The 13053-nt window shown below is 49.1% G+C and overlaps 1 protein-coding gene across 3 annotated transcripts in view; it reads right to left on the bottom strand.

Moving 5' to 3' along the window:
- The window catches only part of WDR76 (WD repeat domain 76), a 175960-nt gene that overhangs the window by 95787 nt on the left and 67120 nt on the right, over positions 1–13053 (bottom strand). The window lies entirely within an intron of this gene.

Consider the following 13053-nt stretch of genomic DNA (forward strand, 5'->3'; position numbering starts at 1 on the left):
AATTCAATCCGATAACAAGATCGGAGAACTTAAGAAACAACATGAACAACATGTGCACCCGAAAAACGAAACCCTAAGAACAAATAGGGCGGGTGCTGGGTCTCCCAATTGGAGCTAGAAGAAAAGGAATTTACGGTAAGTAAACAAAATTCCCTTCTTCTTTTTCGCTCCTAATTGGGAGACCCAGACAGTGGGACGTCCAAAAGCAGTCCCTGGGTGGGTAAAAAGATACCACATGAACGGGCTGTCAGACAGCCCTTTCCTACAGGTGGGCCACCGCCGCCTGAAGGACCTGTCTACCTAGGCTGGCATCTGCCGAAGCGTAGGTATGCACTTGATAGTGTTTGGTAAACGTGTGCAGACTCGACCAGGTAGCCGCCTGGCACACCTGCTGAGCCGTAGCCTGATGCCGCAATGCCCAGGACGCACCAACGGCTCTGGTAGAATGGGCCTTCAGTCCAGATGGAATCGGAAGCCCAGCAGAACGGTATGTGTGAAGAATTGGTTCCTTGATCCACCGCGCCAGGGTGGATTTGGAAGCTTGCGATCCCTTATGCTGACCAGCGACTAGGACAAAGAGCGCATCAGAACGGCGTAGAGACGCCGTGCGAGAAATGTAAATCCTGAGTGCTCTCACCAGGTCCAACAGATGTAAACCTTTTTCAAATTGGTGAACTGGATGCGGACACAAAGATGGCAAAGTGATATCCTGATTGAGATGAAAGGAAGAAACCACCTTGGGAGAAAACTCCGGAATTGGACGCAGTACTACCTTGTCTTGGTGAAACACCAGGAAGGGAGATTTGCAAGATAACGCCGCTAGCTCGGACACTCTTCGAAGAGACGTGACCGCCACAAGAAAAACTACTTTTTGTGAAAGCCGAGAAAGGGAAACCTCTTTCAAAGGCTCGAAAGGCGGCTTCTGGAGAGCAATGAGAACCTTGTTCAGATCCCAGGGTTCCAATGGCCGTCTGTAAGGAGGAACGATATGACAAACTCCTTGGAGAAACGTGCGTACTTTAGAAAGTCGTGCCAAGCGCTTCTGAAAGAATACGGATAGCGCGGAGACTTGACCCTTAAGAGAGCTAAGCGACAAACCTTTTTCCAACCCAGACTGCAGGAAGGAAAGAAAAATTGGCAATGCAAATGGCCAGGGAGAAAACCCTTGAGCCAAGCACCAAGCTAAGAATATCTTCCACGTCCTGTGATAGATCTTAGCTGAGGATGGTTTTCTAGCCTGTCTCATTGTGGCAACAACTTCATGAGATAAACCGGAGGCCGCTAGGATCCAGGACTCAATGGCCACACAGTCAGGTTCAGGTCCGCAGAATTCAGATGGAAAAACGGCCCTTGAGACAGCAAATCTGGACGGTCTGGTAGTGCCCACGGTTGGCCTACCGTGAGATGCCACAGATCCGGGTACCACGACCTTCTTGGCCAGTCTGGAGCGACGAGAATGGCTCGATGGCAGTCGGACCTGATTTTCCGGAGAACTCTGGGTAACAATGCTAGAGGTGGGAACACATAGGGGAGTCGGAATTGCGACCAATCCTGAACCAAGGCGTCTGCCGCCAGCGCTCGGTGATCGTGAGACCGTGCCATGAAAACTGGGACCTTGTTGTTGTGCCGTGACGCCATCAGATCGACGTCCGGCGTCCCCCAGCGGCAACAGATCTGCTGAAACACGTCCGGGTGAAGGGACCATTCTCCTGCGTCCATGCCCTGGCGACTGAGAAAGTCTGCTTCCCAGTTTTCCACGCCTGGGATGTGAACTGCGGATATGGTGGACGCTTTGCTCTCCACCCACGTCAAAATCCGCCGGACTTCCTGAAAAGCTTGGCGACTGCGTGTTCCCCCTTGGTGGTTGATGTACGCCACCGCCGTGGAATTGTCCGACTGAATCCGAATCTGCTTGCCTTCCAGCCATTGTTGGAAGGCTCGCAGAGCAAGGTAGATTGCTCTGATTTCCAGAACATTGATCTGCAGGGTGGACTCTTCCTGAGTCCACGTCCCCTGAGCCCTGTGGTGGAGAAACACCGCTCCCCACCCTGATAGGCTCGCATCCGTCGTGACCACTGCCCAGGACGGAGGAAGGAACGACTTTCCCTGTGACAATGAGGTGGGGTGAAGCCACCAACGCAGAGAGTCCTTGGCAGTCTGAGAGAGGGAGACAGTCCTGTCGAGGGACGTCGACTTCCCGTCCCATTGGCGGAGAATGTCCCATTGTAGAGGGCGCAGATGAAACTGCGCGAACGGGACCGCCTCCATTGCTGCTACCATCTTTCCTAGGAAATGCATGAGGCGCCTCAGTGAGTGCGACTGGCTCTGAAGGAGAGATTGCACTCCTGTCCTTAGCGAACACTGCTTGTCCAGTGGAAGCTTCACTATCGCTGAGAGAGTATGAAACTCCATGCCAAGATAAGTCAGAGATTGGGTCGGGATGAGATGCGACTTTGGAAAGTTGATAATCCACCCGAAACTCTGGAGAGTGTCTAGTGCCACCTTCAGACTGTGTTGGCATGCCTCTTGAGAGGGTGCCTTTATAAGCAGGTCGTCTAGATACGGGATGACCGAGTGGCCCTGCGAGTGCAGAACAGCTACTACTGCTGCCATGACCTTGGTGAAGACCCGGGGGGCTGTTGCCAGACCGAAAGGTAACGCTACGAACTGCAGGTGTTCGTCGTGTATGACGAAGCGTAGGAAACGCTGATGCTCTGGCGCAATCGGCACGTGGAGATACGCATCTTTGATATCTATTGATGCTAGAAAATCTCCTTGAGACATTGAGGCTATGACGGAGCGTAGGGATTCCATCCGGAACCTCCTGACTTTTACGTGTCTGTTGAGCAACTTTAGATCCAGGACGGGTCGATACGATCCGTCCTTTTTTGGGACTACAAACAGATTGGAGTAAAAACCGTGACCTTGTTCCTGAAGAGGGACGGAGATCACCACTCCTTCCGCCTTTAGAGCGGCCACCGCCTGCAACAGAGCATCGGCTCGGTCTGGTGGTGGAGAAGTTGTGAAGAAACGAGTTGGCGGACGAGAACTGAACTCTATCCTGTACCCGTGAGACAGAATATCCCTCACCCAACGGTCTTTGACGCGTGACAGCCAAATGTCGCCAAAGTGGGAAAGCCTCCCACCGACCGAGGGTGTGGGAATCGGAGACTGCAAGTCAGGAGGACGTCGTCTTGGCAACGGTTCCTCCGGCTGTCCTTTTTGGGCGTGACTGAGACCTCCAAGAATCTGAGCGTCTCTGGTCTTTTTGAGTCTTTTTTGACGAGGCGAATTGGGACCTGCCCGGTCCTCGAAAGGACCGATAACCAGACTGACCCTTCCTCTGTTGGGGTTTGTTTTGTCTGTGTTGCGGTAAGGATGAGTCCTTACCCTTGGAGTGTTTGATGATTTCATCCAAACGCTCTCCAAACAATCGGTCACGAGAAAAAGGCAAATTGGTTAAGCACTTCTTGGAATGAGAATCTGCTTTCCAATGTCTCAACCACAGGGCCCTACGCAAAACAACGGAGTTGGCTGACGCCACTGCCGTGTGGCTTGTAGCGTCAAGAACAGCATTAATCGCGTACGACGCGAATGCCGACATTTGCGAGGTCAATGGTGCTACCTGCGGGGCAAATGCACGTGTGACTGAGTCGACTTGCACAAGCCCGGCTGAGATAGCTTGGAGTGCCCATACGGCAGCAAAAGATGGCGCTAACGACGCTCCAATCGCTTCATAGATGGATTTCAGCCAGAGCTCCATCTGCCTGTCAGTGGCATCTTTAAGTGCCGCTCCATCTTCAACTGCAACCAAGGATCTAGCTGCAAGCCTGGAAATTGGAGGATCCACTTTTGGACACTGGGTCCAACCCTTGACCACCTCAGGGGGAAAAGGATAGCGTGTATCTTTAAGCCGTTTAGAAAAACGCCTTTCCGGATAAGCGTGGGGTTTCTGGATTGCGTCTCTAAAGTCAGCGTGGTCCAGAAAAGTGCTTAATGTACGCTTAGGATATCTGAAATGGATTTTCTCGTGCTGCGAAGCTGACTCCTCTACAGGAGGAGCTGGTGGGGAAATATTTAACATCTTATTGATGGATGCTATAAGATCATTAACTATGGCGTCACCATCTGGTGTATCTAGATTGAGAGCGGTCCCAGGATCAGAATCCTGATCAGTTACGTCCGCCTCATCACCCATAGATTCATCTCGCTGGGATCCTGACCATTGAGATGAATGTGAAGGCCCCTCATAGCGAGCCCGCTTAGGTTGCCTGGGGCCATCGTCCGAGTCAGAGTCTTCACCCTGAGGTGTATGTGCCCGTCCCGGAGCTTGGAGGTAATTCAGCTGAGGGGGACCAGGGGGCAATGATTGCACAGTGTCCGTGGCCTGAAGTACAGGCCTAGCTCGCAATGCGTCAAGAATTTGTGACATAGTGAGAGACATTCTGTCAGCAAAAGCTGTAAACTCAGTTCCTGTCACCTGGACAGCATTCACAGGTGGTACACCCTGGGTCACGTCCAGCAGAGGTCCCGACTGTGCAAGCGCCGCAGGGGCCAAGCACTGCACACAATGGGGGTCAGTGGAGCCTGCCGGTAGAAAAGTCCCACATGCGGTACAGGAAGCATATAATGTCTGTGCCTTGGCACCCTTGCGTTTTGCGGACGACATGCTGTTGGCTCTCTTGACCTCCTGCGCACAAAGCTAAAACTGAGGAATCCGTACTCCTACGGGAGGGTGTATAGCCAGAAGGGGAGGGGCCTTACACTTTTAAGTGTAGTTCTTTGTGCGGCCTCCAGAGGCAGTAGCTATACACCCACTGTCTGGGTCTCCCAATTAGGAGCGAAAAAGAAAAAGAAATCAAACAAGCAAAATTAGCTACTGAAACAAAAATCGCCAATGACATTAAAATAAATCCCAAAATCTTTTATAAATACATTAATGCCAAAAGGAAAACAAAGGATGGTATCGGCCCTTTAAAATATAAAAACAAGTTATAGAGGACAAACAAAAGACTGTGACTGTGTCTCATCTGTGTTCACCAAGGAACTGACTGTAACCAGGGATCATTCAACAAGTGAAAAATCAAAGTTCTCCACCCGATATAATTAATTTAACACAAGATGAAGTACGCCTACGTCTGAGTAAATTAAACATTGACAAATCCCCAGGGCCAGATGGCATTCATCAACAAATATTGAGGGAACTGAGCTCCGTAATCGACCGACCGCTGTATCTCATATTTTTAGACTCGCTTGTAACAAGGTTGTTGCCTCAGGATTGGAGGATTGCTGATGTGGTACCGATATTTAAGAACGGTAAGAGGGTAGATCCAGGCAACCACCGTCCAGTAAGCCTGACATCAGTAGTATGCAAAGTTTTTGAGGGCATTTTAAGGGATGACATGCAAAAATATATTGCAGAAAATCTATATATATAATTGCCTTATTCTGTCTGTCTGTCTGTCTGTCTGTCATGCTTCAAAATTGTGTCCTTCCGGTGACATTGTGTCCTTACGGTGACACAAAGCTGATTGGCCGCTGGGCTCGCCATGGCCCCGCCCCCCCACACGGATTGGCCTCTCGCCCCGGCTCTCTGCAGGCCCCGCCCCCCTCACGCAATGCACGCTCGCTCTGGCCCAACTGACACGGAGCTCCGATTACCAGGTGAGTACACACACACATCACACTCACTCTCACACATCACAACATCCTGGGATATCGCTTGCTTCTACACCGGCTCCGTCAGGATCCCAGCAGCGCCAGACATAACCTTGCGATGCTGGGATCTTGACGGAGGCCGTGAAAGCTGGTAACCATTATACACATCGGGTAACTAAGGTCCCTTAGTTACCCGATGTGTATCATAGTTACCAGTGTACACCGGCTCCCACTCACTCTCACACACACCTCACACACACATCACATCGCATCCACACATCAAGGTCCTGCAGCGGCGGAAAATACAGACACATAACAGCACACACACACACATACACACATCAGATCACACTCACCCTCACACACACCTCACACACACCTCACACACACATCACATCGCATCCACATACTCACAACATCCTGGGATATCGCTTGCTTCTCGGCGGCGATACTGTGCTGTGAGCTTCCAGGACCTGACGGAGGATCACATGGCCAGAAGCATGTGATATCTCCGGATGTTGTGAGTATCAGCGCGTATGTGCGATTACGTCAGTGTCTGTGTGTGTGAGTGTATGCGATCGGGTGTGTGTGAGTGTATGCGATCGGTTGTGTGTGTGAATGTATGCGATCGGGTGTGTGTGAGTGTATGCGATCGGGTGTGTGTGAGTGTATGCGATCGGGTGTGTGTGAGTGTATGCGATCGGGTGTGTGTGAGTGTATGCGATCGGTTGTGTGTGTGAGTGTATGCGATCGGGTGTGGGTGAGTGTCAGCAGAGGAGCACGGCGTGCTGGAGGAGGCTGGGAGCAGAGAGGCTGATCTTGGGGAAGGCTGGGAGGGAGAGGCTGATGCTGGGGGAGACTGGGAGGGGAAGGCTAATGCTGAAGGAGACTGGGAGGAGAGAGGCTGAACCTGGGGAAGGCTGGGAAGGGGAGGCTGATGCTGAGGGAGGCTGGAAGGAGAGAGGCTGAGGCTGGGAGGAGAGAGGCTGATGCTGGGGAAGGCTGGAAGGAGAGAGGCTGAGGCTGGGAGGAGAGAGGCTGATGCTGGGGAAGGCTGATGCTGAGGGAGGCTGGGAGGGGAAAGCTGATGCTGGGGAAGGCTGGGAGGACGGAGGCTGGGAGGAGAGAGGCTGATCCTGGGGAAGGCTGGGAGAGGGAGGCTGATGCTGGAGGAGGCTGGAAGGAGAGAGGCTGATGCTGGGGGAGGCTAGAAGGAGAGAGGCTGATGCTGGGGGAGGCTAGAAGGAGAGAGGCTGATGCTGCGGGCAGAGAGGCTGATGCTGGTGCAGCATGGGGAATGGAGCACGATGGGGGGTGCGCAGCATGGGGGATGGAGCACGTTTGGGAGTGCGCAGCATGGCGGATGGACCACGTTTGGGAGTGCGCAGCATAGCGGATGGACCACGTTTGGGAGTGCGCAGCATGGCGGATGGACCACGTTTGGGAGTGCGCAGCATGGCGGATGGACCACGTTTGGGAGTGCGCAGCATGGCGGATGGAGCACGTTTGGGAGTGCGCAGCATGGCGGATGGAGCACGTTTGGGAATGTGCAGCATGCTGGATGGTGCACGATGGGGAGTGCGCAGTATGGCGGATGGAGCACGTTTAGGAGTGCGCAGTATGGCGGATGGAGCACGTTTGGGAGTGCGCAGCATGGCGGATGGAGCACGTTTGGGAGTGTGCAGCTTAACGGATGGACCACGTTTGGGAGTGCGCAGCATGGCGGATGGAGCACGTTTGGGAGTGCGCAGCATGGCGGAAGGAGCACGTTTGGGAGTGCGCAGCATGGCGGGTGGAGCACGTTTGGGAGTGCGCAGCATGGCGGATGGAGCATGATGGGGGGTGCGCAGCATGGCGGATGGAGCACGTTTGGGAGTGCGCAGCATGGCGGATGGAGCACGTTTGGGAGTGTGCAGCATGGCGAATAGAGCACGATGGGGAGTGCGCAGCATGGCGGATGGAGCACGTTTGGGAGTGCGCAGCATGGGGGATGCAGCACGATGGGGAGTGCGCAGTATGGCGGATGGAGCACGTTTGGGAGTGCGCAGCATGGCGGATGGACCACGTTTGGGAGTGCGCAGCATGTCGGATGCAGCACGTTTGGGAATGCGCAGCATGGGGGATGCAGCACGATGGGGAGTGCGCTGCATGGGGGATGGAGCACGATAGGGGGTGCGCAGCATGGGGGATGGAGCACGATGGAAGGTGCACACCTCCCCCCAACACACACACATGCGCACTGCACAACACACACACACTGGGAACCACAAACAACGCCCTACACAGACACCCACACACACAGACAACGCTGCACACACACAACACCCAACACACAAACACCGCAGCACACACAAATATACGCACATACCGCACAACACACACATTGCTCAAAACATACCTCCCCCCAAAACACACCACACACACACAAACCGCACAACACACACACACACACAACGCTACAGACACACAGCGCTCCACAAACAACGCAACACACATACAACACCGCTCTCACCCCCCGCCACACCCAGAACATGTACAGCGCCCTACACAAACACTTGGTAACTACACACAACAACATCTATATATATATATATATATATATATATATATATATATATATATATATATATATATATATATATATATATATATATATATATATATATATATATATATATATATATATATATATAACAAAAATCATACATGAACTACACAATACGTAAATTCTAGAATACCCGATGCGTAGAATCGGGCCACCTTCTAGTAATATAATAACTGACAGACAGCATGGATTCATGAAAGATAAGTCGTGTTTAACCAACCTGTTGGGGTTCTATGAGGGGGTAAGTGCAAACCTGGTTATTGGTAATGCAGCTGATGTGATTTAATTGGACTTTGCAAAGGCATTTAATACTGTACCACATAACAGCCTTATACTAAATCTCCAGATACAAGGACTAGGGGAAACTATATGCAACTGGGTAAGGAATTGGCTAAAAGATAGGAAACAAAGAGTAGTCATAAATGGTACAATTCTCTAAATGGGCTATAGTCAGCAGTGGGGGGCCGCAGGGATCTGTGCTAGGACCAATTCTTTTTAATCTCTTTATTAATGACCTTGTGGATGGGATTGATAGTAAAGTGTCAGTCTTTGCTGATGACAACAAACTATGTAGGATATTAAAAACTGACCTTGATAGTACAATATTACAAAAAGATCTGGATAAGATGTCAGAATGGGCAGATACTTGGCAAATGAGAGTTAATGTTGATAAATGTAAAGTAATGCCCCTAGGACGGAGTAATCCTATAACTGCGTATACATTAAATGGAAGTAAACTCGGGACTACAGAACAGGAGAAGAACTTTGGTATTCTCATTACAAATAAGCTGAGCAGCAGCACTCAATGTCAAGCAGCAGCTGCTAAAGCAAACAAGATTTTAGGGTGTATAAAAAGAGAGATTAGATCCCGCGATCCCAACGTATTGTTACCCCTCTATAAATCACTTGTAAGGCCACATCTGGAATATGGGATCCAGTTTTGGGCTCCGCATTTTAAAAAGGATATTCAGAAGTTAAGAGTCAGTTCAAAGGTGGCTAACTAGACTGCTACAAGGAATGGAGGCCTCCCATATGACGACAGGTTGAAAAAGGTAGATATGTTTAGCTTAGAAAAAAGACGTCTTTGAGGAGATCTCATTTATATGTATAAATACATGTGTGGTCAATATAAAGGACTGGCACATGACTTATTTCTTCCAAAGACAATACTAAGGACCAAGGGGCATACCCAGCGAGTGGAAGAAAAGTGATTCCGGCAGCTAAATAGGAAAGGGTTCTTTACAGTTAGAGCAGTCAGACTGTGGAATGCCCTACCACAAGAGGTAGTAATGGCAGATACTATAACCGCTTTTAAAAAAGGGCTGGATGATTTCCTCAGTACACACAACATTGTTGGTTATAAATGACTTCGTGACCAAATGTAGAACTGGTGGAGGAAGGTTGAACTAGATGGACCGAGGTAACTATGTACTGAAACTGATGTCTAAAGATACCAACATGCGCAGAACAGTAGTTTTTCTGTGCAGTGAATTGCAAAGCGTTATACATTTTTGCCATGATTTTGTGATGGGTTCTTAAGTGGCAAGGCATTTACAGGTAAAATAAGTTAATAGAACCTGTTTTCACCATAATAGCAGTGTAGCCCAAAACTGCATCTCAATAAGGTAGCAATATGTAATGTACAGTAGGCTTTGTGCGCACGCTGCATTTTTTGGTACAGTTTGTTGCCCAAATCTGCATATCTATTCTTAGGTTAGCAAAGTCAAAAGAGTATTCTGAAGTGCTGTGCCCACGTTAAAACACATGGCCAAATAACACACACACACAAAAAAAAAGCATGCTTTTCTTGGTGCGTTTTACTGCCACACGGTGCAGATTCACTCAGCGTGCGCACATCCTCTTATTAGTTCCTTTCTGCCTGGTAAGGCTACTTTCACACATCCGGCTTGAGCTCTGCGGCTCAATCCGGCTGTGCAAGCTATGCAACGGATGCGGTGAAAACACCGCATCCTTTGCACAAGTTTTTCCTTTGCGGCCAGTCCGGTTTTTGCCGCTTGCGGCATGCTACTGAGCATGCGCAGTGGCAAAAACCGCATGCGGCGGCCGGATGCGGTTATTGCTGCATCCGGCCGCCATAGGCATGCATTGAAAAATGCGCCGCATCGGCCGAATGCGGCGCGATGCGGTTTTTTTTGTCGCACGAAAAAACGTGCCAGGCAACGTTCCATCCGGCCGCCGCATCGGCTAAATCTGCCGCATGCGGCAAAAACCGGATGGAACGCAAGGCTATGCGGCACAATGCTGCACTAATTAAAGTCTATGCAGGAAAATCGCAACCGGCAGCAAAAAAAACCGGTTGCGATTTTCCTGCAAAGTGCCGGAGTGTGCCGCATTGCATAAACCGGAGGTGTGAAAGCAGCCTAACTGACCATGCAACAATCATTCAGTATATGCACAAGTACCCCGACAAATTAGGAGTCTTCTGCTTTCTGTAATCTCTACTGATGTCTGCATATGACAAATACTTGCGTTTCCCATTGAATAATACTGGAGCATCTTTTTTTAGAACTCTACGTTGTGCCGTTTCTGTTACTATTCCCCTTGTCAATGGGATAAGCACCCACACAAGATGATACTGTCTAATCAACTCTAAAGCTGGCAATACGCATTACATTGCTGTTGGCAAAACAATGGTTCATCTGACAGCAATCTCTCCAGACCCCCATACACACGAATATTCCCGTGTTCAGAGAGAGTCACTGCCAGAATCATCTGCTGAACAAAAGGATCAGGGAAATGTATTCCAACAGACTGACTTATGACCTCCAAGATGATCTATGACCCCGGTACACATTAGATGGCCGGCCGGCCCCGATGAGATTACCAGCTTTGGATAAATTATCTAATGTGTATGCCTTAACAGTATAGGGACACACATATTGAAAAGGCAAACAGTAACAATTAGTAGTAAATATAAAAACATTTCCAGGAGAAATACCCAGAGGAACAGCACAATCTCAGAAAAGTACAAGAAAAGAAGCTCCAGAACGGTTATTGCATGAGTATAAAATTAATTACTATAATAAGATAATCATTAGAACCAAGCGATCCTAGGTGAGCCCATTCCAGATAAGGCAGATGCCGGTTGTGTTAGTGAGCCAGCATCTGTCTCTGATAGCAGCCCAATGGCACTGGTGCCAATAGCTGCTGTTAGCCATGTAAAATGACCTTCAAAAGGGGGACATAGGAGACCATGAGTGTTGGCAGCTGCCACCAGGGTGCTGACAGTAATGATCAGTTTGCTTCTCCCATGCAGGCTAGTCTACACGCACTTACTGGTATGAAGCATACACCAGGCAGTGACAAACAGTCGGAGAAGCAAAAGAAAACAGAAACAAGAGTATACACAACAGATAAACTCCAAGATAGATAAAGCCACAACCGGTAGACTGGAAGGAAAATAAAGCCATCACCCATCAGGGCAACCAGGGAGGGAGCTGCGTCTCCCAATAAATGCAAACATAGATTTTATAAGTACTAAAAATACTTTTTTCTGTTGTGTACTCAGGGATAAATTAGGTCATTGGTATCTAAAACAGTCCCTTAGGATGTGAACAGCAGAGCTTGCAGGAACAGAAGGATCCGGGGAACCTGTGCCATGGTCAGCTGGCTTCCAGCATGATGACTGTAGGAGGCAAGACAGATCATCTGCATATAGTTCTGGACTAATCTTCAGTTCAGTTTTCAGTCTCAGGTGTACTCTTAAGTATCAGACTGATCTGAAATCATAAAAATGCATTTACAAATGACAGACACTTATAGAAGTGTTCTTGCCACCTGTGCTCAGGAAGAAAATCCATTGAAAAGGTGTCATAGAGGGTTTTAACCTGTTGATCAAGCCAAATCGTGCTAGGAGTATCTATGAGGATCTGCACACAAAGTTCTTAGACAAAGAGCGGGCCTTCATAATGATGTCAGACAGGAGATGACCATAATTCCCCTGCTACCGACAAGTGACATGACCTTAGTATATACACAGAGAGCTGTGGCTAGCCGAAAGGGAAGAACAATGAATTGGAAACTGCCAGTGTTCACTGCAAAACGGAGGAAATGCTGATGATTGGAGAAGATTGGAGAAGATGTGGACGCGTGAATGTCCAGTGGACTATAACTTGCCAGACTCAAAGGAATCTACCATTGAGCACAGACGGCATCCTGAAGTGCTGGAGCCAGACCCATTATTGAGCCATTTGGGGTCAAGGATGGGGTGGACTGAGCCATTCTTCTTAAGAAGTATAAAGATTTGAATAAAAACCTGTTAATTCCTTCTGAGATAAAATGGAGATGATGACCCCCCCTGACCAAAGTAGGGAAAAGTTGGACTGCTGGATTCTGAAGGAAAAAAAATGGGCAATGGGGAGGACGAAACCGAAAGAACCAGTCACAGGGAACTATGGTCCAACTTGTATCTGGATGAATCACCCTCTATGACCCAGGATTGTCGACTGCTGCAAACCAAACGGCCCTTTAACAAGCAAATTTTAACCCTCTTAATATATTGCAGTCATCACTTTTTATAGGACCTACTTAGATTTGCTAATTTTGCCCTTATTTTCAGTTAATTCTTCTCTTTTCCATTAGGCTATGACATCACGTGATTGAAAACTGAATCCTTCTAAACGCTATGTATAAACAAGAAGTTTCTCTTTCCCTGCATGAGTCATCATTAGAACTACAAATCTACTGACCGCAAAGTCTCTGGCAGGGGAAGCAGCTGGGTCAGGCGTTGAAGAGGACTCACGCAGGGAAGAGATTTCCTTTTTCTCCAT

The sequence above is a fragment of the Anomaloglossus baeobatrachus genome, chromosome 4, assembly GCF_048569485.1.
Source record: "Anomaloglossus baeobatrachus isolate aAnoBae1 chromosome 4, aAnoBae1.hap1, whole genome shotgun sequence".
Classification (NCBI taxonomy): domain Eukaryota; kingdom Metazoa; phylum Chordata; class Amphibia; order Anura; family Aromobatidae; genus Anomaloglossus; species Anomaloglossus baeobatrachus.